This window comes from Antrostomus carolinensis, unplaced genomic scaffold, assembly GCF_000700745.2.
Source record: "Antrostomus carolinensis isolate BGI_N321 unplaced genomic scaffold, ASM70074v2 Scaffold55554, whole genome shotgun sequence".
In the NCBI taxonomy this organism is placed as follows: Eukaryota; Metazoa; Chordata; class Aves; order Caprimulgiformes; family Caprimulgidae; genus Antrostomus; species Antrostomus carolinensis.
In genome coordinates this window covers 1-3,335 of record NW_010311118.1, presented here as the reverse complement: position 1 = coordinate 3,335, position 3,335 = coordinate 1, and the positions used below count along the sequence as shown (strand labels likewise).

Sequence of the window (3,335 nt, the reverse complement as noted above, 5' to 3'; positions counted from 1 at the left end):
ATGTGTCCCCTCAGGTGGAGCAACAGAAAACATGAGCATTTGCTGGTAGCACAGTGGACCTGAGGTCATCAGAAACATGTCCTTTCCTGGGATCTGTATGTTTCTTCTAGCAACAAGTGAGAGGCATCTGTCTTGACTTGGGCTGTATTTTTACCTCTTCATAAGTAAAATGCCCGTTGTGCTCTGTCCATAGTGTAGCCTGGTAAGAAACTTTTACCTTCAGCTTCCTACAAGATTCTTTGGGAGTCTGGAAGTGGGCACAAATCAAGGCAGCAGCTTCTATTCTGTCCCAGGGCTGAAATTAACGTCTCAGAGCACCAATTAGGGTTGCACTCGCAAGAGATAGGTTGTGTCCAAGCTGCTCAATGTTGTTGGGTTGGGGTTGTTTTTTTTTTTTTTTTTAAAAAAAGTCATTGCCCCTAAAGCTTTGCCTACAGCTTCAGCACTGCCATGAAAGGGTCAGTGAGGTGGAAAGGCAGGGCTGTCACCAGTGATACAATCTCCTAGTAGTACAGCTTTTAAAACCAACCTTATTCTCATTGCACTCCCCATAGCCAGGTGCTGTTCCTAACTGAATCCTTCTTCACAAACTAACACTTCTTACTTCAAATTGTCAGTTCTCAACCCTCCCATGATAATCTAAGGAGTAAGGGAAGGTTAAAACTCAAGCTGCTAAGACAACTGTTGAGTGGTGTGGGCTCAAGCTAAATTCACCCAAACAACGTTCACCCTCTCCTGTCCTTGCTAACACCCTGGAACTCTGATTTTCTCACCATCTCCCTGTTCTCTGCCTCTGAAACTCTCACTGACTCACAGACACCTGCTTGCTGCTCAAGCACCATTCTTATGCAGCTGCCAGCAGAAGAAGCTGCAGTTCCCCGGTGACGGCCACCTCCAGCAAACCCTTTCCCATGAGAGCAGCGTACACAAGATGTGCACAGAGGCTGCTGGTGGGACTGAGGGGGGGAAGTGACGCTGAGAGCAGCTACATCCCTCTAACTGGTGCTGGATGGGAAGCTCTAGGAAACAAAGGCAGAGAAATACCCTGGGGCTTCCTCTCACTTCCTCTGCCCTGTGACTAAGACACCTTATCCTTATCTTTCAAGGACAAGAAGTTATTGCCTCCATTTGCAAGTGGGAAGCAGGGCTGAGAGCTGGAATAAAGTCAGATAATGAGTCAATATCAACTTAATGCTGGACTTAGGACTTCCTGGCTCCACACAACCCAAGTGTTCAGAGTACTTGCTCGAGGCATCTTTCCCTCTTGTCAAAGCATCGTTTACCAGTGATGGACCAGCTCCATAGAAGGCTTAACCCACTGACCTCCACACACTTGACACTCAGAGACTGGATGGACTAACTGTCCACCTGTCCCTTCAGGGCTGTAATCTCAGACTGGCTGGCAAATAGAAGAGCAATGCAAGCTCACTTCATAATTCCTCTTATGAAAAGCACCATTATTTCCAGCAGATCAAATCCATGTCAGAAAAGAACAGACGTGAAGCTACACTAACGTGTAAGGCACATTTAGAGCTCACCTGTGCACTTTCCAGAGAGTGACTTGAAACTGCAGAGCAATGACAATGGCTTCATCGCAGTGTGTCCCCTCTGTGCTGTGCCACATGGGCATCATGCAAGGGGATGTAGCTCTTTCTTCAGGCGACTGCATAGAAGACAAATTCAGGCAGAGCTTTAGGCTTAAGGCAACGGCAGTGAATCATAACGTGCAACTTTACACTTGTTGGAAGGATCTGTTACAGCAAAATGAACAAACTTGGTTTCTAGCACAAGATGTAGGAGATGACTTCGTGAGGCAGAATGAAAGCACCACACCAGTGCATTACCACAGACAGTCTAAGCAGAAGAGGCGAGAAACAATCAAGTGATAAACTCACTCCTTACCAATGCAGTTTATATGAATCAAGCAATTCCATGAACTGTATTACTCACTAAACTACACACGCCTTTGGTATTTATAAGTGTAGCTTATTCTGCCAAAGGGTAACAGCATCCCTATGCTTCAGCTTTTGATTTCAAACTGATATTGCTAGCAATGAAATAAAAATGGGGGGAAAATGCAGTCTAGGAGGTTTCACTGACACTCTCTGATCACTGTCAGGTACAATACCCCAGCACAGCTGAATGTTACAAATAAGCTTGATAAAGAGGGAACATTAATGTTGGCTACTAAGTTTTCTGCTCTGCCTAGTTATTGTTTAAAACTCAGGGTCTTAGGGCAGGGTAGGAGCATCTGGCTGGCAAACACGACCACACAGAGAACTTCAGAGGTAACTCGTCAGCAACATAAGCTACATCTAATTCACACAAGGTGACTGAGGGCAGCTGCTTCCAGCTCCAGCAGAGATTGAGCCCAGGGAGCTGGTGTCCAACAGTCATTAGTCTCCCTCCACAGGGTCTACTTCAGTATTAAATAAGACAACAGCTGTAACTTAGAAATGGATGGGGTTTACTTAACTTATAAAATAGGATTTTACACCAAACCTGGCAACTGCTTGTTTTCAGAGTAAAGGTTTGTGATTCCTTTGACAAAGAGTTGTTGTTTATTTTTGTTTGGGTTTTCTTGGTTTTTTGTTTGGTTTTTTGTTTTTTTGGTTTTTTTTTAAAGCAAGTGGTGCCAATGGATGTCCATTAACAGTCCCACACAGAATGCAGGTTCAGGTACTGTGCACAGAAAGCTGTTCTCTAGGAGGTTTTGGAGCAGTTCTGGAGCCAGTCAGGGACAATTCAGACTTTCACCCCCCTCACTTCCTCCAGAAACACCAGCCCTCTCCTCACTGCCTAAACTACCTTCTGCAAGGTCCTGCTCCTCAAGGGATCCTCCTCAGCAAAAGCCACATGAGCGACGCTTCTCCGTCAGCCCAGTTCCTCCCCTTCCATTTTCACGGACCAATTCCTCCTTCAGCAGCTTTGAGAGAAAAAGGCAAGAAATGAGCTTTTCATGTGAACGTGCCCTCCATTTATTGAACCACGTTTTTAGCAGGAGCAGGAGCCGGCACCAGCAGAGACCAGAGAGAACAAGAGCCCTTGTATCTCCCCACAACACACCCCTGTAGCGCGGGCTGAGCTGCGGAACTCACCCGCACGGACCAAAGTTGGCATAATTAAGTAATTAATTACAGTATTAACTGGAATCGTTAATTTCTCTGTTTTTCACACCGAAGTTCAGTCTCCGTAGAGACTGTCAAAAATTGCCAATGCCGACTATATTTCAAGTCGTCATGGCGGGGTATTGGGAAAAGTTTTCAATTAGCAATAATCGCGCCTCGGATTAACCTCATTGGCTACGATACTGCCACTGCGCAAAGCTGACCCCC

General features: G+C 45.8%; 1 non-coding gene across 1 annotated transcript; it reads right to left on the bottom strand.

Annotated features, from left to right (window-relative positions):
- Window positions 1-3,187: 3,187 nt before the first annotated feature.
- Window positions 3,188-3,328, bottom strand: LOC114818508 (U4 spliceosomal RNA). Its single transcript, XR_003766180.1, has one exon. It is a non-coding gene; the product is annotated as a U4 spliceosomal RNA (small nuclear RNA).
- Window positions 3,329-3,335: the final 7 nt, after the last annotated feature.